At 43.0% G+C, this 25507-nt stretch overlaps 1 protein-coding gene across 1 annotated transcript in view; it reads right to left on the bottom strand.

The window, feature by feature from the left end:
- The window catches only part of Smim3 (small integral membrane protein 3), a 29488-nt gene extending 4689 nt beyond the window's left edge, over positions 1-24799 (bottom strand). The window contains exon 1 of the mRNA XM_057788960.1: positions 24428-24799. The gene's annotated coding sequence lies outside the window, so the exon portion shown is untranslated. The remainder of the gene's footprint in view (positions 1-24427) is intronic.
- Between the last annotated feature and the right edge of the window lie 708 nt (positions 24800-25507).

The raw sequence follows: 25507 nt of genomic DNA, 5'->3' as shown, positions 1-25507 counted from the left end.
AGGGGTGAGGGTTAGAGAAGACATGTGATAGGAATACCGGAGTAAAATGTTTAGGCAAGGAGGGAGCCGGGATGAGGTGGAGTAGGGGACTACAATTAAAGGTCAAATTAAAGATGCGTGAAAGGGCCAAAGGGAAAGTTGATTTTAAAATATTTTTAAGCATTTGAGTAGAGGTACCCTTCATGGGAGGGTAAAACTATTCTCAAAGCCAAATTATTAAATGAAATCTCAGTGACAGAGAGTGGGCTACCTCCCTACAAGTTGTTAGTCACGAAGGCCCTCAACACTCCCAAAACATTCAAGCAAAGTGTGCCTGCTCTTGGTTGCCCATCCATCAGACATAGTTATTAAGACTTCACTGTTAAAGATGCCCCTGATCCGGATGGGACAGACAGAACTCAATGCAGAACTGGGATGAAGCTTCTTCCCTCTGTCTAGCCTTCATAGTGCTGAAAGCTCCATGCTGGGGAAGAACTGTCATTGACAGTCTTACTGAGCCAAAGATCCTGAGTGCAAGCAACACTACCACACAGTCAAGCAAGATGTGCCCATTAGTGCAGTAGTGCAAATATGGCATAGGAATAACCAAATAGTTTCTGATTGGACTTAAAGACCACTCCACAGTAGGGAATTCACATCTGATATGATAAATTCCATCCAAAGCTCATGGGGATGGGGAGTTCATGGGCCTTGGTGGGGAAGCTACTGCTGTTGTGTTAAATTAACATGATGTGTCCATGAAACTGCCTTCTAAATAATTATACTTATACCCATAAATTACTGCTGCTCTCAGAGGAACTTATTTTTACAGTGGACAGCACTAGCTGCAGAGACTCATAACTGGTCAAAGTGTTGAGAATGACTATTGAACATCACTCAATATAAATAAAAACATAGAAAAATAAGTAAAACATTTATGTCACCCTCCTACAAAGGCTCAGAAAACACTTCAGAAGAAGTGGCAGAAAAAACATGAGAGCCAGAGGACGCCGAAGACGGCAGTGGAATGCTGCCTTCTGGATATAGCATGACCCTCTCACTCTTTTTTATTATTATTATTATTTTTTTTTTTTTTTTTTTGATTTTCGAGACAGGTTTTCTCCGTAGCTTTTTTTTTTTTTTTTTTTTTTTTTTTTTTTTGGTTCCTGTCCTGGAACTAGCTCTTCTAGACCAGGTTGGCCTCGAACTCACAGAGATCCGCCGGCCTCTGGGATTAAAGGCGTGCACCACCACCGCCTGGTGGCCCTCGCAATCTTAATGTCATTATAAGCACAACACTGGGCCCATCAACATCCTGCCATGGATGAGTGGGAGTTCATGGAGTCTCCCCCTTCCCAGAGAATCACTGGGCAGCCAATGGCTGCAGATAAAACACCTTCTTCAGTGGTGTGGCCTTTAAGTTCCGCCCATGTCCCCAAAACAGCTGCAATGAAGTTCAATGGGTCTCTGAAAATAGAGGGGTGTGGTGGGGTGGCTCAGCAGGCAAAGGAACTTCCCCTCACCCCTGACCATCTGAGTTCAGTCCTTGGGATTCACACAGTGGAAGGTGAGAAATGAGTCACCTAAGTTGTCCTCTGACCTCCACATAAATGGTGTCTTCAAGTGCACACACACACACAAAGTAAGCATTTTTTTATTTTTTCTTAAAGACATGAATGTAGAAAGTAGGGGTTAGTTAGGAAGAGGATAAAAGGAAGCAAGAGGGAAACAAGAGAATAAGAAATGTGATCAAAACAGATTATACATATATATGAGAATGCAATAATTAAACCTATTATTATGTATGATTATATATCTTAATAAAGCAAAATAAAGTCTAGCATGTGCACAGAAATATATTAAGGAACCTACAGCACCCCTGTTTTTCCTCCAGTGAGTTGACTATGACTCCCCAGGTCACCTCACTGCACAGCTCAAGACCTACAATGTAGTACATTCTGTGTTCAGGCAACATGAGGCTGGCACAACTCCTATAGTCCATCTAATCTAGCATCTATGACCCTAGGTTCCAGTAAAATTCCCAATTCCATTCTTATTTCCTTTCCCTAACCACCAGCTTTTCTTTCCTAATGCCTTTGATTCAGTGCCTCTGTTAGCACTCTAAGTTAGTAGCCATCACGCCCAGGACCAGTAGAGTACCCAACATATACATACAAGCACATTTCTGCATTCTCTGCTGTAGCGATGGATACAATTAAACTGTTCACTAATAATAAGATAAACGAGAAATATCCATATGCTGTGGTTTAGATATAGATTGGGTGTGTCCTCCATGCATCCCTGTTTAATCTAATCTCTATTTCAGGAAGAAGTTAATTCAACGGTGGTGTTTTGAAGTGGAGCCCTTGACAGCTGGGCATGTAAGCACAGGCCTGTAACTCAGTGTTTTGGAGAGAGACACAAGAGGAACCCAAGTGTGAAGCCAGCCTAAGCAACATAGAGAAATTATTTGAGAGAGGGGTTGGAAAAGAGGGAGAAAGAAAGAGATAAGGAAGGAGGGGTGTAATAATCTGACATTGGTGAACTCCAAAATATTTTTTTAAGATTTTTAATTTTATATGTATGAGTGTTCTGGTTGCATGTATGTCTGTGTACCACCTGTGTGCAGTGCCCATGGAGGTCAGAAGACAGAGCAGGATCCCCTGAACTGGAGTTACAGGCAGTTGTGAGCCACCACGTGGATGCTGGGGAAATCAAACCCAGGTCCTCTATAAGAGCAACAAGTGCTCTTAACTGCTAAGTCATCTATCCAGCTCCACCCACCCCAACCTGTTGCCAATATTTTTTTTAAATGAGAAGGTCTCTCCATGACCTAGGCTGGCCTTGAACCTACTATGTAGCCAAAGATGACCATGAACTTCTGATCTTCTTGCCTCCACCTCCCAAGTGCTGGGCTCACAGGTGTGCACGATGCTCAATTCATGCCGTGCTAGAGAACAAACCCAGGGTTTCAGACTTGCTGGGCAAACACTTGACCTGCTGAGCTACATCCTCAGCACCCCCCCCCAAAGTAATTTAAGTGGGGAAAAAAGGACAAATGAAGTACAAGATAGTGTGTATAGGGTGATTCCTTCAGTTCAGATTTTGTGGATAGAGTAGATAGGATAGTAATGGCACAACCGTGGAAAATATCTGCAAGAGTAATCCATCCAAAGAAAGGGTTAATAGTAGTCACCTTCCTGTAGAGTTCACCAACAATTCAAGATGCTTTTGCTTTTCATTTTTTGTGCTATTAGGCCACTTGAATTTTCTAAACATGAGCATTATTATAATCTCTTTATTTTGACTGAGTAGAGGGGAAAATAGAATTGGCGGGGAAGTTCTTTATGGTTTCTGTATTGAAAAGAATAACTACATCTATAATTTTTAAATAAAATTAAGATTTGAGAAGATCAAGAGTCATCAAATTTTATACACTATAGGAAGTAAGAATCACCTTCGGATAAAACAACAACAAGAACACTGCTTCCTGAGCCTCAATCTTGATTACGGAAAGATTCAAGAACGATGGAGACAGCTTGTCCTGTTCCCCAGGTGATGTGAATACACAGCCAGGTTTGGGAGGCCCTGGACTCAACAGTCTCAGGAGTCTTAGACCTTTTCTAGCACTAAGATTTGAGAATCGGTGCTTGTGTGCCCTGCAGCCAGGCTGCTCAGACCTCTGGCAGGGGGCCCAGCACCAGGACGGTCAGGCCAGGGCCTGCAGAGAAGGGAGAGGCACAGGCTGCTTGACTCAGCCCTAGAGATGTTGTCACTTTCTCCAAAGTCAAAGACACAGAAGCTTGAAGCTTGACTCACAGCAGACACAAACTGTTCAGGACGCAAGGGGGCGGGAGAAATCGCTCTGTGGTCTCCTGATTGCATCAACAGCTAGCCTGCCTCAGGCCTGAGGAACCCCACAAAAGTCTTCCAGGAAGTCCATTAACATCAAACAGTCTCTGGAACTTCAGATGCTGGGAACACAACTTCCCTGACAGATCTTTCATAAGCAAAACTTGTCATTTACAGTAAAACAGGCTTTGGGGCTCATCCACACTAAGAAATCATGGACATGAAAGCTTGAGTGAGTCCTGTTTCACAGAACGTGTGAAGTAGGAGGCCTTCAGCGCTTTCGCTCCTACCCTTCTGAAGTAAGCACTGAATCCCACTCCACAGCGGAGAAACCATGCCTGGTATTATACCCTCAGTTAAACACATATTCTCATCATATCCCTGCTCCTACAAAACTAAGCAAGCAAGATGTGTAAATATACACTTGTTATAACCCGCATCCAAGACTATACCAGCATTGTTCTGGTGCAAATGAATGGGTTATGGGATTTGTGCACATTCGAGTACAAGTGCACACATGTATGTGGGGGAGGCAGTGGTGAGGCAAGAGGTCCAGGTCATACATCTTCTTCTATCCGTCTCCATCTCATTTTTTACAACAAGGTCTCTCACTAAAATTGGAGCTCACAATTTTGACTAGACAGTCTGGCCAATAGGCTCCCAGATCCTCCTGGCTCCACCTCTTGGCTCTGGGATTACACACATGTAATGCCACACCCAACAATTTTGCCTAGGCGCTAGGGATCTGAACTCAGATCCTCACACTTCTGTGGCAAGCACTTTAGCCAATGAACCTTCTCCCCAGCACAAATGAAAGTATTTTTAAAACTCAGAGTGTGGGTGGGAGATGTGGCTCTGCTGGAGTCCCTGCCTTGTGAGAGCAAAGCCCTGTTAGACCCCAGCATAAACTGGGTACCGAGGAGATGCCTGCAGTCTCAGCTCCTCGGAGGGGAGACAGGAGAGTCAGAAGTCCCTTGTCTTACAGGGCAAGTGAATTAGAAGCCTGGGTTACATGAAACACTGTCTCAAAACAAACAAAAAGAAAACTGAAGGGTGGAAACAGAACAGAGAAAACGCTTCAATAGAAGACGGAGAAGGATGAGCAATTTGAGTTTCTGTCCACTCTGAAGGGTTGAATAAATATCCTTGAGACCCTAAGCACATAAACACAATATAAATTAAAAGGGATTCTAGCCAAGCAGTACTGGCACAGGACTGTAACTCCAGCACTCGGAAGGCAGAGGCAGACAGATCTCTGTGAGTTCGAGGCCAGCCTGGTCTACAAGTTCCAGGACAGCCAGGGCTACACAGAAAAAAAAAAAAACACCTCTCAAAAAAAAAAAACAAAAAATTAAATAAACAAAAAAAGCGATACTAAAACAAAACGCAAAATTTACATGTTCTAAAATTAAAGGTTTTTCTCCTTCTAATAAAAACTCTGCCTTGTTCTCCCTGAGCCTGAGCCTCAGGGTCAGCTCTGTCTACACTTCACTCTTCTCTGTCCTTCAGCAGGCTGTTTCTTCCCAGGTAACAAGCTCCAAATACAATGAAAGGAAAAATTTGTCCCCTGAATAGGAACTAAACAAATCATGTTCAGCATCTTTGATTTCATGGTTTAAAAACTTGAAGAAAAGCAGGGCCCTCAGCCTCTGCGGCTGGCTTCTGTTTGGCCTCATTTTAACATCCGGGTGCATCGGTCCCTTATCACTACATAAAAACGTGTATCTTGGCACATCTAATGAATAGTAATAAATCAACCTCCTTATCACTGACTTCACAGACAAACTGCTTGTAATTTCTGATTAATTGTTCATGTTGAAATTTGGGCCCAACCATTTACGTCATAATTTTAATCCTACCACTGATAAAAATATGAAGTTTCTATGACTACAGGCAGTAAACAGCAGTCAGTCTGAACCTCTGTCATTTTGAACTAGCACACTTGATTACCTCATGATTGAACAATAAACTTCAACATGCATTCCAGAGCTGTATTACCAGCCAGGCACAGTGGCACACAACTACAATGCCTGCACTGGAGACAGAGGCTGGAGGATTAGAAGTTCAAAGTCAGCCTAGGAAACACGAAAGCCTGTCTCAGAAACTCAGAAGGGGGTGAAATGGACAAGCACAGAGACTAGAGCTGACTGCACACAGTACTCTTCTAATTACATATTTGGTAGCCTGAGACCCTTGCCTGCACTTACTATGTACACCCTTCTGCAAAAATGCACCTGACAACCTGTTTTCAGCCTAGGACTCCTACCTGCATCGAGCTATACACACACTGGACAATGGGATACGTTTCCCCCTTGGACAATATGCAGTCAAACGTATTCTCAATACATCTGTGTAAGAAAGCAGGAGGGGTGATCCAGCCTGAACTGATTTGGGTGCATGTGCAATAAAGTAAACTGTGTCCTCTAAGAGAATATTTAAAGGGAATTCCCCATTTACCATCTTTTGCCAATGTATAAGTAGTTAAAATTAAATGCACTGTGGGAGGAACATGTAGAACAAAGAAATGGATCTAAGATTTATGAAGACATCTACAACACATTCCCACATCCAAGGTTCAATATGTGGAAGGGGGCAGGAAAACTAAGAACCAGGGGATCAGAGAGTTTGCTCTGAGATTGTGCCTCCTAGTAACATCAGACGCTATATTCATTGAGTCTAACCAACATACCAGCCCAAGGGTGAGCTGAACAAGGATGACACCAATCAATGGATATGCCAAATTGGACAGGGAAGGCCCACAGGGCCTTAACACTACACAGAGGACTACAGGCAACTGAGGAAAGTCGGGAAGGGAAGAGAACACCAAAAAGTCAGCTCTGAAAACACACGTGCAGGTAACATTAGCATTATATGAACTCAACAGGTTATATTTAAGAATAAAAAGCCAAGCAAGGCAATGCACACAGCTACAATTGCAGTGCTGTAGGGAGCAGACAGAGGGGACTTGCTGGAACTTGCCGGCTGCCGTCCTAGCTCTAAATCAATTAATGATCCTGTCTCAGGGAATAAGGTGCCGAGGAACAGAGCAGATGATTCAGCATCCTCCTCCAGCCTCACACGCACGTGTGTGCACATCACATGCATGCAATACATACACCATCACACAGACACACTACACAAACTGACAGACAGAGAGAAGGAGCGGGGAGCGGAAGGAGGAGGAAATGGCACAATTCCTCCCCAGGCCTGCAGCTCCTAGGTGGGGGACGGTAGGAGGACTGAATTGATTTAGCCAATTTACTGAAAGTCAATAATGTCAAAATAACTACTGGATTTTGTGTTCATTAACAAGAGTAACTTCCAGCTTTTTTTTTTTTTAATGTAGTTTCTCTTGTTTATTTTGTACAAAGAGAAAGAAGGCATGGAGCTGGATGGGTGGGAGGTGGAGAGGATTTGGATCTGGGAGGAGATGAAAGAAGGGAAATAGTGGTCAAAGTATATTGTATGAAAAAAACATTTTCTTAGCCAGGCGATAATGGCGCACACCTTTAATCCCAGCACTCGGGAGGCAGAGATAGGTGGATCTCTGTGAGTTCAAGATCAGCCTGGTCTACAAGAGCCCAGCAGAACTATTTTCTTAAGCAGCCAAGTTCTTTGACAAATGACAGGATCAATGTGCTCAACTAATATCACATAACATATTTAAGTGACCTAATTTTCATAAGTTAAAATTTCTCAGATGTTGACTGTCAAATGGCTTTTTTCCTTTAGTTTAAAATGGACAAGATAAAAACATTTTTTTAAAAAAACGGCTTTGGCTGTTCCTGCGGAGGACTCAGGTTCAATTCCTAGCACCCAGCATGGCATCTAACAATCATCTGTAACTCCAGTTCTAGGGGATCTGATGCCCTCTTCTGGCCTCCACAGGCACCAAGTACTAATGTGGTACACAGACATATGTACGGATAAAACACAAAAAATAAAATTTATTTTTAAATGCTGCCTTTGAAATAACTTAATTACTCTTTGTGATTCTTTCACCCCCAAGAAGCATGGAGAGGTGAGGTTTCCCTTCAGACTTCACAAACATATAATCATAAACCTTATACTTATGTGACAAACTGTATTTGTTTAAAAAAAAATACTATAGCAAGTTTATATAGTGTTTGTATTTGCTTAGTGAATGCAAATATTGAGTTTTATCTAACCTGACCCCATATATTCACAAAAGCTCCCCAACAATCCTGTACAGGATGTATCTGTTTCCTGCTATGGAAAGCAGAAGTTAACCAGGAGGGGTCTCGAAGCTCTGAAGTATGAAGGATTTTGCTAAAATACCTAGAAGTTTTACAGCTAGCCTTTCTCCAGTCCTTCTACAGAGGGACCTACAGCCTTTTACAAGGATAACTGTACACAGGGGGAAAGGAAACAGACTTTCCGGGGTCTGCTGCATACTGTTTCAGAATTAACACTGATTCCAGGACACCCCAAGAAGCATGTGGCCTTCCTTTTAAAGTTAGGGCTTGGCTTATGGAGGTCAGGTGATTAATGGAGTTCTGGCTGATATCCGACTCACAGTAGGTCCAGTGGGTCCCCACACTCATCCTTGGATTATTTCTGTAGTTCCAAAATGTGCAATTAGGATCAACACACTTAGAAGACAGCAGAATCCACATTGGTCCCCACTCCTGTAGTCACCATTGCACTAAAGCTCCTTTCAGAATCCACACAGCCTAGCACACAAGCTGGCATGGCCCAGTGGTATAAGCCAGCACTGCCAGGCTTACAAGCTGGCCCACATCAGTCCCACCGCTCTCTTCCCAGTGCAGGGCAGATTCTTACTGTTTCTGACCAAAGGTCTTTTCAGATGTAGAGAGTGAAGATACGTGCAACCTAAAACTATCCAGAGTTCCAGTTCTGATGATGGTAGAGCAAACAATGAACCAATCCTTTTTCTAGACACAATTAGAAAGGCAGGGGAGCATCAGCTCAAAGGTGTTAAAAACAAACAAATAATGAAGCGTTATAAGGAGACCATCTGGGAGAGGACAGAAAGCAAAGAGGGCGAGCTTGGCAATTAGGGGCAATTTCCTCATGGAAAATGGAGACTGAGCAGTGCTTCTGGCAGACGCAAGAGGGTAAGGGAGCCAAGACTGCCGAGATGGACAGGGGGAACCAGCCTTGGAATTGGAACTAGAGCACTCAGTGCTACTTATGCGTTGGAAGTACACCAGGTCTCCCAGTACACCATGGCCTCTGTGAGTTAGCCAAGTCCCTAAAATCAAATTCCTGCAAATCTGGATTTCAAGCATCTCCAGGTACCTGGCCCAAGAAAAAGTGTCTTCTTGGAGGCAAGAGCATCAAACATGCTGAGTTTCAGGTTGTCATTAACATACAATGTACAGCATAAAACCAAAATGACCAGGAATGCAAAAGAGACAGTATAGCACACACAAAACTATCAAAACAAGAGAAAACAGAGGGCCAAGTCAGGCGCGGTGGCGCGCCTATAACCCAGCACTTGAGAGACAAGGCAGGAGGGGCAAGTGTTCAAGAGTGGTTTTACCGATGTGTGTTCAGGCCAGCCTGGGCTCCATGAGATACACTAACACTGCTCATTACTATGTTTTTTAAAAAAATTCAAGATTGTAAGTTTGCCGGAGAATATGAAAGAGAAAGAACACACTAGATTTCCATATCGGAATACTGGACCTAATACACTGTTAGGAACGAAAAGGCAGCAGCACACACAGTTAAAGAGGTGACTGAAGATTCATCATCAGGGAAAATTACTTAAAATGGAGCAGAGAAAAAACAAAGGATGGACCACAAACACCAAGCCAGTAAGTGACTCAGGACACACTCGGGTCACTGTGATAAGATACAAAGACTACAAAGCACAGGTAACTGAAGGGGGGGGGATGTGCAGAAACAAGGCTGGAATAAACAACAAGGCTGAGGAAAGACATCAGTTTAGAAACTAAAGCTCCTGAGACCCTATGAAAACAGGTAAAATAAAGTGTGTTACAGAGAATCTGCTGAAATTCAAAAATAAAGAAAAATAAGAACAACACTTAGAAATAGTGGGTGTTTAAACAGGTGAAAAGACATAACTCCCATGACTTATGGTGAAGCAGGATATTTCCAGACAAAAATACAGAAATAAAATATTCAACAGCAATAATGAACAGCAAAAGAAACCAAAGTAATGTACTTTGATTTTCTGACACTGTCTGGGAAAGAAAAAAAGAAAAACAATAGTAGACTTGGCTTTAATCAAGAATGACATCCTTGGAGTAGCCATTAAGGAAATTTAAGTATATGGGGGGGAGGGGCAGACACTACTTCATTTTTCTCTTCCCCAAACAGTGTCAGAAAAATCAAAGTTCATATGTATTATCAGACAAAGTAGACTTCCAGGCAAAAAGCAGGATGGCAAATTCATAAAGATAAAATAATTTTTAATTTCTATGTACATAATCTCAGAATTTTAAGGAGAAATAGCCAAATTCATAGAGTGGGAGGTTATAACACAGCTCTCTCAATCAATGATAAAACCAAGGTATTTTTTAAATATTAAATAACTATGGGACAGATGTCTTAAGTTATTAGCTTTCCATAATATATTATTTCAAAAAGGAAAATAAGGCTAGGGCACTGCTCAGCTGTAGAGTGGTTGGCCTGCAAGGAGCCTAGGTTCTATCCCTAGCACAGAAACACGTGGGGAAGGGGGATTGGAAGGAAAAGGGAAGAAGAAAAGGGGGAAGGCAGGAAGGAGAGGGAAAATAACTGAATAATTGCATTAGAAAACAAGAAAATACAATATATACAACTATAAATAGGATGCTGCTACAAGGTAGTCATCCCAAAGAGAATTCTAAATTGATCTCCACAAATTCTATCTCCTAAGAGCGTCCCAATGACGCAGCAATGTGACCTAAGGTTCCATCGGCACCACTGATGAATGCAATCCTGTCCTTGCTATTTCAGCCCTTTGGCTTTAGTCCCAGATGCAAATAAAGTTAATGAAGACAATAAATAGGTAAACCTTGAAGGTTATTAATTTTCATTTAAGTAAGGCTCTAGAGAACTTGGGGCTAATAAAATTATCACAGTGAGCTTAATACAGTCAATAAGAAGCCCTTTAAAAAGAGGGTTTAGGACAACCGCCAAGAGGAGGCTCTCCTCTAGGGCCTATGACCTCTCCAGCCATGGATAGTTGGCTAAGTTACAAGGCACAAATTCTTTCCTAATGAATGATTCTTAAGTCTAATTAGATACTGTTGGTTACCCCCAAGATAAAAGTGCCACTATTACACCACTGGGGAGATAGATAGATAGATAGATAGATAGATAGATAGATAGATAGATAGATACATACATACATACATACATACATACATACATACATACATAAAGATAGATAGATAGATACATAGATACATAAAGATAGATAGATAGATAGATAGATAGATAGATAGATAGATAGATAGATAGATTTAATTTTATGTGTATGTATGAGTACCAAGTGCATGCCAGGTGCACACAGAGACCAGAAGAGGGCATCAGATCTCCTGGAATTGAAGTTATAAGCTACCATGGAAGTGTTGGGAACAAAGCTCAGGTCCGATAGAGGAACAGCAAGAACTCTTAACTGCTGAGCCATCTCTCCAGCATATACCTCCCCTTGGGGATATTGTGTCATGCTGGTCACTGTTGTGGTTCATGAACTTTATAGCTGGGTAGAATTATTGACTGTTTTTCTCTCTTGGCAGTTTGCATAGCACCTTCAGATCCTATGAGAGCTAATCCTCAGGAAAAAGGCTTCCAGGTCAGTTCCAGATCAATTCCTCAAAGTCCTGTGTCCAAAGCATGTGGTGTATTTAGTAACAGGGTCTTATTTTCAAGTTCTGGGAGGCAACCAAGGGCAATGGCCATAGCCTATATTGTTTGGGGAGTCTACTGGATTCCCCTGATCAACAACTCTGCCATTTTCCTAACCAATGAAATCTCTAACTATATTCTAAATATTAATCCTTATACTCACAGATGAGTCGAACTCTTTTTGAAAGGAAAAAAGGGGGAAAACTCTTACAGAGAGCTACAATTGGTAAAAATGAAGAGAATAAGTAACCACAGTGTCCCCAGCCTCCACTGATACATCTACAGTGCCACCGCTACTCCTAAGGTCAAGGAAGAGCACAGAGCGAGTAGAAAGATTGTAAGAAGGTTCAGAATTTCTCTGAAGCAAGGCACTATTTCTACAGCAGAAGGTCACCAAAGACAGCTTGGATTACTAACCTATTGAAGCTAAGATAATAAATTTGCTGCTTATCAACACCAAGTTTGCAATAATCTGTTATATATCAATAGAAAACCAATATGGTAATACTACATCCACCAGATTGTTCTCTTAAAATGAAATGAATGGGTTCTAGACATGTGCACAGACCTTAGAAACCACACCGTATGAAACACATACCCTACCATCCATTTCACACAGGGCAAAATAATAGCTGAAGAAATTAAATGGGCCCTGCCTGGTTGTTCATGCTTGTAATTTCAGCACTCAGTGGCAAAAGCAGGAAGATTATAAAAAGTCCAAGTCAGTCTTGTCTATTTAGCAAGTTCCAGTTCCAGGATAGTCAAAGCTACATAGCAAAACATTCTCAAAAAAATAAATAAAATCCCCGCTACTCAGTAGATATTGAATAAACATTTGAACTGAACAAAGTCACAAGATTTTCTATTTAGATGAAACTATGGGAACTCTTCCAAGTGCAGGGAATACTTTAACAACCAAAGCGAATATAGAAAGACCCTTTTCTTTATTTTTGCACTACAGATGAATGTTAAAAACCCAGACTCTAAGACCAGGAAGCTTGTGTTTGAAATGCAGGCCCACTACCTTCTGGCTAAGCAACCTTAAGTATGCTAATTGAACTTCCACATGCTTCTATTTACTTAGCTGAAAACAAAACCAAATATGGGGGGAAAGTATCTGCCTCAGGATTAAGAGAATTATCTGAGATAATCACACACAGCACATAATACTGCTCTCACAAAGTAAGAACTCTACAAATAATAACTCTTATCATGATTGGAAATTCCTGTCTGTAAAGAACATTAACCTAAGCAAACATCTTCCCCTCCTTCAGCTAAAGTTTGTTAGCATCCTAGACTTGCAAAGAAATTCTACTTTATTAACAAAGACAACAAATGGTGCTGTGGTTCAGATGTAGTCTGCCTCCCAAGGTTTCTCAGTGGAACAGCACTGAGAGGTGGTACTGCCTGGGGGCATATAATAAATAAGGTCACGGGAGACCACCTTTGAGTGATTAGGTCAGTGTTACAGAGTGAGTTCTTGCCATGAAACCAGGTTATTACATAGCAAGGTCATGTCACATGCTTCTTTATTAGCTTCTTGGTACATACATCTCTGTTTCTCCTATACCATGAGTTGTGTGCCACCATGAAATCCTCATGAGAAGCCAGTGTCATGCTCTCAAACCTCTAGGGCAGTGATTCCAATAAACCTCTTTTACAACCAATACAGCCTTGACTATTTTATCAATATAAAGCCTTCTAAGACAGATGATTATTCAAACCAAAATTTTTTTAAATCAACTGACACAGTTAATAAGCTGACCTACTTCTCTGGTCCAACGATGACGATAGTCATTCAATCTGACTAGATAAATAGAGATGGCACTCTGACTACCACTAGAGACAGGGGAGTACGGCTAGATATATCAACAAATAAAAGGTTTTGCCCTTAAGGAGGCAAGCTGTCAAGTTGGGCATATTTGACACACACCTTTAACCCCCAGTTAAATGGAAGAGGTGGGTGAATCTCTGTGAGTCTCGGGCCAGCCAGGAAAACACAGTAAGACCCAATCTCAAAAAAAAAAAAAAAAAAGTTCATTATCCGACTGGGGGTGTAGGTCAGTGATAAAGCACCTGCTTAGCATATTAGACCCTGAAATTAATTCTAGTACTGCAACTAAGAAAGAAAGCAAGCTGAGAAATAGTTAATAAGTAAAGTACTTGCTTCATAAGCATGAAGACCCCAGTTCAATCCCCAGTACTCAGAAAAAAAAGCCAAGCATGGTGGCACTTGCTTGTACTCCCATTGCTTTGGAGATGTTGGCAAGAAGATGCTTGGTGCTGGTCCCAGTCAGCCTAACCTATTGAGCAAGTTCCAGGCCATCGAGAGATGCTGTCTCAACAAAACAAGATGAGGGTGGCAAGATGGCTCATCAGGTAAAGTCATTTGCCACACAAACCTGGTAACCTGAGTTCAATCCATGGAACCCACATAAAGGTGAAAGAAAAGAAATGACAAAGTTGTCCTCTGATCACACATGCACACACCATAGCAAACGCACAAATGTGCATGCGCGCGTGCACACACACACACACACACGCACGCACACACACTTATAACAAGGTGATGGTGCCTGGGATGCACTACTTCATGTCATCTTCACACGAGGATATAGGGAAGCCACGGAGAGACTCCTAGAACAAACAGGTGCTCAAAAAGGCAGTGACCCTCATCCTTCCACTCAGCCTAAGAAAAGGAGGACTACAGGCAAGGGATTTTTATATGGGTTGGAAGGAGTCAAGAGAAAGGAAAGAAGAGAAGTGGGCTGAGCAGAGCAGATCACAAAGCCCCGAAGTGCTGAGCTGCAGGCTGTACTGGGACACATGGAGTCCTGGCAGCTTCAGCAAAGGCTTAGCCTCTCCCAGCATGAGTTCCTCTTGCAGAAGGGGGCGAGGCACAACACCTGTGGGAGTCAAATGAACTAGTGGGCCTAAAATAGCGCTGCAGTTTGTTGTGGGATATTTAGTTTGTTGTGGGATATTTGATCACACTGTGTAAAAGGCACCTTCTGGTCGGTTTAATAAAGAGCTGAATGGCCAAAAGCTAGGCAGGAGCAATTAGTCAGGAGGATGTAAGTACCGGAGAGACACAGAGCAAGTCGGACATGCAGAATAAAATAAAGGTTTTTAAAATAATAATATTATGGCAGAACCTGGATTAATAGAGATTATGGAAACAAGTTGGTTTGAGTTATAAGACTAGTTGAGAACAAACCTAAGCTAAAGACCAAGGTTTCATAATTAATTAGTCTCTGTGTCATTAGTAGAGCAGTGCACAGTGCCATAGAATTGAATCAATTAAATGAACATGGGGGGAGGGGAGACATTCTTTAAAACGAGGTCAGAAGCCCTAACAACTAGGAGGCATTGGTGGTCTACACTGATCTGAATCCAGTGGAGGCAACCACACTGATAACTCTGATAGCCTTTCATGGTCTGTCCCAAGCTTTGACCTACCTCTGAAGCAGCTCACCCTCAACACCAGAACTGAAGGGAAGAGTTAGGGTTGCCAGTGGTCATCCAACTGGTTTTACCACAAGGACCTACTGAAGAAGGAGGCAATAAAAGAAATGACTTCCTGCTAGCAGGCAAGCCTAATTGCCCCACAGCAGGAGAAAAGACAGAGGCAGGTGGCATCCTGCAGGTGTGGCCCTTATCCAGCTCTGCCAGCAGTCTGAGCAGATAGTGGGGCGGCTGCTTCTATAGAGCAGAGAGGAGACAGTTCTGAGTCATGGGCACTGTGGGTGTCTGAAGATGTGTGACTCCAAATATCTTCCAGAAAGTGAATCATGGCCAGGCATGGTAGCACATGCCTTAAACCCCAGCACTTGGAAGGCAGACGCAGGTGGATCTATGTGAGTCTGTGGCTAACCTGGTCTATAACAGTGAGTCCCAGGACAGAAAAGGCTATATAGAGAGACCCTGTCTCAAAAGAAAAAACACACAACGAAACAGAAAGGGAACCATAAAGGCAGGGAACCAGAAAACCACTACAATGATTTGCCAGCATCGTGCCTCTTATTAATTTTTATTGATTTTTATTGAGCTCTACATTTTTCTCTGCCCCCCTCTCTGCCTCTCCCCTCCACTTAAACCCTCTCCCAAGGTTCCCATGCTCCCAATTTACTCAGGAGATCTTGTCTTTTTCTACTTCTATGTAGATTAGATCCATGTATGTCTCTCTTAGTGTCCTCATTGTTGTCTAGGTTCTCTGGGATTGTGATTTGTAGGCTGGTTTTCTTTGCTTTATGTTTAAAAACCACCTATGAGTGAGTAAATGTGATAATTGTCTTTCTGGGTCTGGGTTACCTCCCTCAAAATGGTGTTTTCAAGCTCCAACCACTTGCCTGCAAATTTCAAGATGTCGTTATTTTTTTCTGCTGTGTAGTACTCCATTGTGTAAATGTACCACATTTTCCTTATCCATTCTTTGATCAAAGGGCATTTAGGTTGTTTCCAGGTTCTGGCTATGACAAACAATGCTGCTATGAACATAGATGAGTACATGCCCTTGTGGCACGATTGAGCATCCTTTGGATATACACCCAAAAGTGGTATTGCTGGGTCTTGGGGAAGATTGTTTTCTAATTTTCTGAGAAATCACCACACTGACATCCAAAGGGGCTGTACCACCTTGCATTCCCACCAGCAATGTAATTTCTCTGTTTAGGTCCGTACTCCATATTTTTATTGGATTATTTGTTCTTTTGATGACCAGTTTCTTGAGTTCTTTGTATATTTTGGGGATCAGACCTCTGTCTGGTGTGGGGTTAGTGAAGATCTAGTCCCATTCTGTAGGCTGTCATTTTGTCTTGTTGACCTGTCCTTTGCTTTACAGAACCTTCTCATTTCAGGAGGTCCCATTTATTAATTGTTTCTCTCAGAGTCTGTGCTACTGGGGTTATATTTAGGAAGTGGTCTCCTGTACCAATGTGTTCAGGTGTACTTCCCACTTTCTCTTCTATGAGTTGTTCTTGGATTCAATTTGCCAGTATTTTATTTAGTACTTTTGCATCAATGTTCTTGAGTGAGAGTGGTCTGTAATTCTCTTTCTTAGTAATGTCTTTACGTGGTTTGGGTATCAGGATAATTGTAGCCTCATAAAAAGAGTTTGGCAATGTTCCTTCTGTTTCTATTGTGTGGAACAATTTGAGGAGTATTGATATTAGTTCTTCTTTGAAAATCTTGTAGAATTCTGAGCTGAAACGATCTGGTCCTGGGCTTTTTTTAGTTGGGAGACTTTTGATGACTGTTTCTATTTCTTCAGCAGTTATATGTCTGTTTAATTTGCTTATCTGGTCTTGATTTAATTATGGTAAGTAATATTTATCCATAAAGTTGACCATTTCCTTTAAGTTTTCCAATTTTGTGGAGTACAGGTTTTTGAAATATGACCTAATGATTCTCTGGATTTCCTCCGTGTCTGTTGTTATGTCCCTTTTCATTTCTGATTTTGTTAATTTGGATATTCTCTCTCTGCCTTTCGGTTAGTTTGCATAAAGGTTTGTCTATTTTGTTGATTTTCTCAAAGAACCAACTCTTTGTCTCATTGATTCTTGTGTTGTTTTCTTTGTTTCTATTTTGTTGATTTCAGCTCTCAAATTGATTATTTCCTGCCGTCTAGTTCTCTTGGGTGAGTTTGCTTCTTTTTGTTCTAAAGTTTTCAAATGTTCTGTTAATTTACTAGTGTGGGATTTTTCCAGCTTCCTTATGTAGGCATTTATTGCTATGAACTTTCCTCTTAATACAGCTTTTATTGTATCCCATAAATTTGGGTATGTTGTGTGGTCATTTTCATTGAATTTTAGGAAGTCTTTAATTTCTCCCTTTATTTTTTCCTTGACCCATTGATGATTCAGCTGAGCATTGTTTAATTTCCATGTATTTGTGGACTCTCTGGATTTGTATTGCTGTTGAATTCTAGTTTTAAGCCACAGTGATCTGATAAGGTACATGGGGTTATTTCAATTTTTTTTATATCTGCTGAGGTTTGTTTTGTTACCGAGTATGTGGTCAGTTTTTGAGAAGATTCCATGAGGTGCTGAGAAGAAGGTATATTCTTTTCTATTTGGATGGAATAGTCTATAGATGTCCGTTAAGTTCATTTGAGTCATAACATCTATTAGTTCCCTTACTTCTCTGTTCATTTTTTTGTCTGACTGACCTGTCCAGTGGTGAGAGTAGAGTGTTGAAGCTTCCCATTATTAGTGTGTTGGCTTTAATGTATTAAGCTTTAGAAATGTTTCTTTTACATATAAGGGTACCCTTGTATTTGGGGCATAGATGATCAGTATTAAGATTTCCTCTTTATGGATTCTTCCTGTGACTAATATGAAATGTCCTTCTTTGTCTCTTTTGATTGATTTTAGTTTAAAGTTTATTTTGTTAGATATTAAGATACCTACACCAGCTTGTTTCTTAGGTCCACTTGATTGGAAATTTTTTTCCCCTTTATTCTGAGGCAACAGATCATGCCTCTAACAAGACCTCTAAGGCTCTATCCTCTATCAAAGTTGAGATTGTAATGGAAGAATGCAGTGTCTAAAATGGAGAAAGCAACCCAGCTACCAGGAGGTTTACCACCACTGCCTTAAACCTAAAGCACCAAATGCCTGAGACCCACCAACTTAACCCACTTGCGGTCTCATTCCTCTCTTCTTAGAATGCTCAATACTGGTTTCTATGGAAATGCCCTGGAGTTTTTTTCTAGGCTTACTTTATTAAAATACCACATACACCCACCGGCCATTCTTGTACCTCATCATGTCTTATTTTCTTCACACAACTTCTGGAGAGGCTGTTTGGTTGGCTGGTAGTTTCGTGTGTGCACACACATGATGGGATATTGTGCCTTGGTGTTCACATGGTGATCACAGAAAAACTTGGTGGACTCTGTTCTCTCCTTCCACCTTATGCGGGTTCCAGGCACTGAACTCAGACTGCAAGGCATGCCCAACAAGCTCATTTAACCAATGAACCATCCCAGAAGCCTTGTGTTGTTTTTGTGAGACAGGGTCTCACATAGCCTGGTCTTAAACTCACTGGCCTTTTTCAAGGTCATCCTTCTGCCTCCACCTCCTTTGTGCTAGGATTGCAGGCGAGTGCCACTAAACCTAGTTTATGTGTTACTAGGGTATCTTAATTAGGGCTTCTATAGCCTAATTCCTTTGATCCCCTCAAATGAAAGCCTGTGAGAATGGAAGCCCTGTGTTTTGTCTATTACCTCATCTTCAGTGTCTACCACAGGACCCAGCATATCACAGTACCAATAATGGAAGACAGAGAGAGACTAGAATGAGAATGCTGGGCATGTCACATTTGGCCTCAATCCGTGGAATTAGCAGAGGGGTCAAGAAATAACCCTGACTCCTGTAGAAGTCTCAATAACCATCAAAGTTGAACTGTCTCCAGAATAAAATTCAGCCTCTGATTTCACCATTTTCTGGGCTCTGTGAATTTAAGGATTACAGGGGGCTCCTTTCTCTCCCAGTTCACCCTGTACCCAATACAGGATTGATCTTTTAGAATCAAGTCCTCTAGGATTTCCTCTTGTTGACATGCTTGGACTGATGAGCATAAATTCCAGTTTAATTCCATTTATAACAGTAGGTAGGTACAGCTGGAGAGTACTCACAATGTGAGCCTTTCTCTGCTCTCAGAAAAGAACAGGGAAGCTGGTCAAAGAAGAGGAGTTCCTGATGCCATGTCCAGCACGAGGACATTCCAGCCACCCATTAAGTCTTGGAAATGGCAGCTCCCTTCCCATTGTATAACAGCCTCAAACATTTGCCAGCCTGGCATAATCATTTCACAAGGGAAATGTATTCCAAATAAATGGGCCAAAAGAAGAAATGAACATGGCTGACAAGATATCAAAAATGTGATATGAATCAAATCAGAAACCTTTCTCTAATGTCCCAAGATACTGAAGGGGCACTCTGTTCTCATCTCACCCTGACTGATCTTACTTTTCCAAAATTCCTAATGGATACAGACTTATTCATTGCTTGAGTTTCTGCTCCTCTGTGGCTAGAAAATGGAAAAACACCGGCTATTTATTTCAGACATCAGAAAAGCAGCCAGAGCCCTTTGAGACTGCCTGTAGACGGCGTTTGACTGGCCAGTCACACAGTTTCAGAAAGCAGCAGCAAGCCAGCAGAAGAGAAAACACAGGCCAAATCCAAAGCATCCTGTTTAAGGGAGTACCATCCATCATTGCTCACCAGTGGCTTGAATACTGTGTGCTAGTTGACAAAGGAGACTTCCCACAGATGCAGGGATTCTCGTACAGCCACAGAGCACAGAATGAAGGTGCTAAGCCTCTGCCTCCCCATAATAGTAAACCAGCCACTCCCCCAAAGATTGCTTCACATGTATGGCCTGCAGAAAAAAAATGGCCCCAAAAGATATCCATGTCTTGGTCCCCTTGGAAAGGAATAGTGACTCGCAGGGTAGGACCAAGAGAACACGGGGAAAAGAGTTTTCAGATGTGGTTCATGTTAAGGATGCTTCTACAGGGAGAACACCCTGGACTATCCAGATAGATCCAGCCCACCACAGGAACCTCTAAAACTCAAATGGAAGGTTAGAGAAGGGGTGGTTCTCAGCCTCCCTAATGCTGTGACCCTTCAATACAGTTCATGTTGTGGTGACCCCAACCATAAAATTATTTTCATTGTTACTTCATAACTGTATTTTTGCTACTGTTATGAACTGTAATGTAAATATTTGTTATTTCCATGACCCCTGTGAAAGGGTCAGTCATCCTGGGTTCGCAACCCACAGGTTGGGAACTACCAGGTTAAAAGGCTGTGGGAAGGATTGATTCATTGCTGATTTGAATGAGGAAGGCAGCTGATAGCCAAAGACTACAGCACCTGCCAGGAGCAGAAGGTGGTCCTCTGTTTACAGCCCACAAGCAAAGGGAATGAATTCTGCCAACAACTCAAAGAAGGAAACATTTCTACCCTCCAGTCTCGAGAACGGCAACTCTACGATGTCTGATTATACATACTCTCATGCCATCCAGACAGATGCTAATCTGTGGAGCTCTCCCAGAATAAAACTGCTCAAAGCTACCAAATTGAAGTCTGATAAATTGGGTTTGGAGGATTTGGGCTCTGTTGGGGTTTTGTTGTTGTTAATCTGTTCTTGCAGAGGACCTGAGTTCAGTTCCCAGCACCCACATCAGGCTGCTCAAAACCACCTATAACTCCAGTTCCAAGGTACCCACATATAAGCGCACAAAGATACATATATAAATAAAAAAGTTAAGTATTTTAAAGACAAAATTGCATGTTTTCTTTCATGTGTGGATACTAGACTCTATACATTACACGTGCACAGATGCTGTGAAAGCAGAAGCGAAGCAAAGGAACGGGGGGGGGGGTGAGGACAGGATAGTGAGTGTGGGAGAGAATGCACACTTTGCACACTTGCATGAAAATAGTTTTATTTAACCCAATGTAAAACTTTCAGCAATTTTTAAATGTTAAAAATAAAATTAAAGAACAAAGGGTAATCATTCAGAAGCCCCGGGCTATCTCCGAAGGTGACGGACAGAGAGGGCTTTTGTTTTGTCACTTCCAACATCCCTAGCTGCACCTCAGAGCAATTAAATGAAGTCTAGGACAAAAAGGAAGTCCCACCGCTGAGTTAAGGTTTTGGGGACCTGAGAAGGAGAAGTACAACATGCTGATTAGCAATGTCTGCCTGGGGCAGGTGTCACGAGTAGCAACACCTACCAGGCACTTGTCATTATTGATTCAAACTAATTCAGGAAGTATGGAGTTTACTTTTCTCCTTTCTCCTCCTCCCTCTGCTAGTCCATTTATAACGGGTCACCAGCAAGTCATATCCAGACAGGCAATCAGAATCCAAATCAATAGATAATGAAGCTATATTGATATACAACAAAAATTGTAAGCATACAGTTTGAATCAGGCTTGCCAGTATCTAATGTGCAGGCAGTTCTAATTCTCATCTGTTCCCCCCCACCTCCCTGTCTCCTCGCTACCCTGCATTTAGCCTTTAACATCCTGGTCCTTCTTAAGGTTCACCTTCTACCTTTAAAAAGAACTTTAAGAGATCTAGGGGTCCCTGGTGATCCACAAGCATAATGGCTGATGAATTCTCACTTAATCTCTCCCATGTCATCCTGCAGCTTATACAAGATTTGATCCCTGTTTCTGCAGGGTTTGGAGAAATTTGAAATCTATATACTGAAGCCACTGTATCAGCATCGCACTGTGTCCTGCCACTGACTTCCTGTGTGACCATGGATGAGTTATTTTCTCCAGAGCTCAGTTCGCTCATTTAGTAAGTGGAAGAAATGGCAGTCCTTCCCTAATAGGATTATAGTAGAGACTAGATGAAACAGTTTGTGTAAACGCTCAGAATTGTGCCTGTATCACAGAAAGCACCAATCAACAAGTAGGATTATCATTCAGAATATGTGGCCAGGATGGGAGGGGGGGGGCTGGGGTATCAGAAGAAGAAACAAGAAAGAAAGAAAGAAAGAAAGAAAGAAAGAAAGGAAGGAAGGAAGGAAGGAAGGAAGGAAGGAAGGAAGGAAGGAAGGAAGGAAGGAAGAAAGGAAGAAAGGAAGAAAGGAAGAAAGGAAGAAAGGAAGAAAGGAAGAAAGAAAGCTTTTCATTGGGGGCTGGCTTACAGTTTCAGAGGATTCGTCCATAGTCACCATGGTGGGAAACAGGCAGGCATGCTGAGAGCTTTACATTCTAATCCACAGGCAGCAGGGGGGGTGTCTTTTGCAACCTCAAAGCCCACTCCCAGTGACACACTACTTCCTCCAACAAGGCCACACCTACTCCAATCCTCTTAATCCTTCTAATCCTTTGCAAACAGTTCAACTCCCTGGTGACTAAGTATTCAAATATATGAGCCTACCACGGCCATTCTCTTCAAACCACCACACTCCTATAAACCATGGGAATGGGGAGTTTACTGGTGTCTATCTTTATAATGTGATAGAAGTAAAACCAGTGTAAGGCCAAGCAAAGCAAAGATCCTGTTTCCTTGGAGACATCCAGTTCATTTGTATGTTTTAATCCATACGGAAGAAACAGAAGCATGTTTTAAGACGAGATCAGAGCACAGTTGGGAAAGCAGCTGAGGTTGCCTTGGCCCCTCACCACCTTGTCATGTCACCCACTGGGGACCAGCAACTGACCCAGCCACAGAGTTTGCACTGACCCAGACACAGAGTTCGTGTCTCTGATACCTTGCCACAGCTTTTCACGGAGTTCTCAGCTACACCACAGGAAGGAGGGGGAATCCCCAGACTTTTTGTACAACAGAGCCTACGGTTCTGAGGGGTCAGCTTCAGGAACTGCGGATTAGCTTGACTTGTCACCCTAGGGTGACTCACAACCCCAGGGTGGCTGCAACGCAGAAACACTTGTGGCTTTTCAGTTCTCACCACAGAAGTCTGTAAGAGCCTAAAACTCAGCTGGGCTTCTTGTGTGCATTCAGACAGTGGTGAGTGTCTTACACAATCCAAGGAACACATGCTATGGTTACCACAGACAAATAGGCGTCTGTCCCACTCTACTTCCTTATTTTAAATATGAGGAAGACTGGGTACAGAGGAGGGAAATGCCCCAGTCATGGCAACTCTGAGATCTCCTATTCCCCAGAAATGCTCTTCCCATTCCACTCTGGGAGACCTTGTTCTCCCCCAGACGATTTATCTCCTGAATGGCACAGCAGATCACAGCGGATGCTCTGGTGATCTTTCATTGGTGAATGACAGCAGCTCTACCATAACAGCCCTGGGCTTTGAGTAATTTGGTATTCACTGTCTGCCCACAGACCAGAGAACTGCCAGCCACAGGATTCTGCTAGTCACGGAAGAAAAAAAAAAGGGGGAAAAAAAAAAAAAAACGGCTGCATAAAAGCCATTCAGACTGCTCTATCAGAAAACTCCCTGACATTTGCACAGATTCTGACGGTTCACACCTTCCATCCTTCACTCGGTGAACTACCCGGAGCACCTACTATCTAACAGACCCTGTGCCAGGTCCTGGGCATGCCTCAGAAACGAGGACAGATGGGCTATCCCTACAAAGAACTGAAGAGGGGCTGAGAGGTACAAAGGAACTAGTAAGGCAGAAACTAAGTTCTAACTAACAATAGGTAACCTGGAGAAGTGGAAGAAGGGTCCCTCTCCAAGATACTTTCACCGTGCTTTCATTTCTAGTCTGAAAGGATATTTTCCCCATTCCACTGTGACTGAACAGTTCATTGAGACGATGATGAAGTAACTAGAGGCAGCACCTAGGTTAGAAGCCAGCAGTCCTCAGGACAAACTGCCGGCCCCAGATATTCCGGACTCTGATGACCTGTTGTTTCTGTGGATGCCCAACCCCTGCGCTGTGCTTCAGGCACACCGGGGCTCAGGAGCTGAGCTGGGACACCCAGCCCGGAGGGCAGGAGCCGAGGAAGTCTGAGGGAGAACGGAAAGGCAGAAGTAGAGAAATCGTAGAGAAGCCCATCTGCGAGTGAGTGGGGGTTCACCACGGCCTGCTGAGAGGCCCAAGACTATGGGCAGAAGGTGGGTGGAACTTAAGTGGCTGACAGCGGAGGTAAAGGACAAGGATGGGAAAAAGAAACTCCAAAGTAGCAAGGCAGGAGACGGCAAGGGGTAAGGGTTACGTAGGGTAGTCTCCAATCCGAAGAGCCCCGCTCAACTGGAGCCCCACAACAAAAGACATCTTTCGGTCTCACTCACCCTCGATCTGATCCCGATCCGCGTTTAGGCTTTAGAGCAGCTACCGGTGCTTTTCCGGGTCCCGAGCAGCTTCAAGCTACCCCAGCTCTGGAACCTCAGCCCTGCTAGCCGGGAACGTGCTCCGGCTCTGAGTCCGGGAGCGCGCAAGAGCGGCAGGGATGCGTGCTGAGCTCTGAGAGCCACGCGCGCCGCACACGGATGACTCTGGAATGCACAGCCGCTAGGGACCGCCCCGGAAAGACTGAGCCCCCAGCCTCAGCGCAAAGCGTGCTCTGCTCCTCCCAGCCTCTCCAGGACTGCTGTGAAGAAATGAACCCGGACAGACTCAAGAACTGTGTGGCTCCCCAGGCCCTGTAGCCTTAAACAAGTCTCTTCGTTCGGGGGGAGGGGAGCGGGGGGGGGGGGGACGGGGACGACTTCCGCCCTCTGCGATAAACAGAGGGGCGAGCCTACAGCATGTCCCCAAGATCCTTTCCAACAATGTTTGGATTCAGGCCGTACCATGTCCTGGACATAAGATCTTAAGTAGGATCTTTGCTTGCCTCTCTGTTAAACTGGGATAGCAGCACTAGCCCTATTTGTGAAGGTAGACTTAAAAGGACCAGTGTGAAACTAGTTGGTGGCCTGCCATAACACACCTCCATGTATTGTTTATTTTGTGATAACATAAAAGCTCAAGGTGATCAACACCCCATTAGAATTGAGATCTGAGAGGCTGCCACTCCCTCTTTGTTAGTGATCCACTTTCCACCAGGGCAGTGCCAGCTCTGCAGTCTCCTGCCCCACTCTACAATGGGATGAAGGGGGACTTCCATTCATCTTTTTTTTTTAATTTATTTGTTTCTGAGACAGGGTTCCTCTACATTGACTGTCCTCTGTTCCTGTATATACCAGCTGGCCTTGAACTCACAGATCTGACTGCCTCTGCCCGTAATTAAAGACGTCGGATTTCCCTTCATCGTCTAATTGCATAGCATTTCCTTCCATCTTACTCTTATGGAGGGTGGGGCTCACAGGCAGAGGCTACCAGCACCTTAAAAAGTTGTGTTTCTCCCCTTTTCTAAGGCATATAGCAGCCAT

The sequence above is a fragment of the Chionomys nivalis genome, chromosome 14 (genome assembly GCF_950005125.1).
Source record: "Chionomys nivalis chromosome 14, mChiNiv1.1, whole genome shotgun sequence".
Lineage (NCBI taxonomy): Eukaryota > Metazoa > Chordata > Mammalia > Rodentia > Cricetidae > Chionomys > Chionomys nivalis.
Note: the sequence above shows the minus strand (reverse complement) of the source record. Positions and strands in the feature narration are given on the sequence as shown.